This window comes from Wasmannia auropunctata, unplaced genomic scaffold, assembly GCF_000956235.1.
Source record: "Wasmannia auropunctata unplaced genomic scaffold, wasmannia.A_1.0 LD335328.1, whole genome shotgun sequence".
In the NCBI taxonomy this organism is placed as follows: domain Eukaryota; kingdom Metazoa; phylum Arthropoda; class Insecta; order Hymenoptera; family Formicidae; genus Wasmannia; species Wasmannia auropunctata.
The window spans coordinates 1,886-2,384 of NW_012027562.1; the positions used below are offsets into that span (position 1 = coordinate 1,886).

Sequence of the window (499 nt, forward strand, 5' to 3'; positions counted from 1 at the left end):
TTTCACATACCGAATCTATCGCGAGAAGTATCGACGATATAACGCAATGTCAATTACAGGCGGCAGGGAGAAGCTGAAACAGAAATATAACATGATTAACGAAAAATTATAATTTTCAGAAGAAGGACACTGTAAAATTTGGACCGAAGGGACCGCTATGAAAGAAAATTTGAAAGGGAAAATTAAGAAGGGCCCGTCAAAAATATATTCAGTGCGCGTTCATTACTATTATTCTGTCCAGATGAATATACCTTATTCGTTTATCATCTCGTGTCTCTGCTGCAGCTTCTCCATGGCACGTGCAATAGACATTGCGTTTTGCGCGTTTCGCGAAATCATGATTTAAATTAATTATCGTTGCAAGGGACACGGGACCGATTGTGAGATCGTTTCGAATGTCACCGACTTCTCGCATCACGTTTCTACACGCGTCTAACGTCGACGAGGCTTTCTCATTCACGATCCAAAGTCTTCTTCTAGCCGAAGCTAGGCATTGTAA

At 41.3% G+C, this 499-nt stretch overlaps 1 long non-coding RNA gene across 1 annotated transcript in view; it reads left to right on the forward strand.

The window, feature by feature from the left end:
• Window positions 1–131, forward strand: part of LOC105457216 — a 1,222-nt gene extending 1,091 nt beyond the window's left edge. The window contains exon 2 of the long non-coding RNA XR_975360.1: window positions 7–131. This is a non-coding gene — a long non-coding RNA (uncharacterized LOC105457216). The remainder of the gene's footprint in view (window positions 1–6) is intronic.
• Window positions 132–499: the final 368 nt, after the last annotated feature.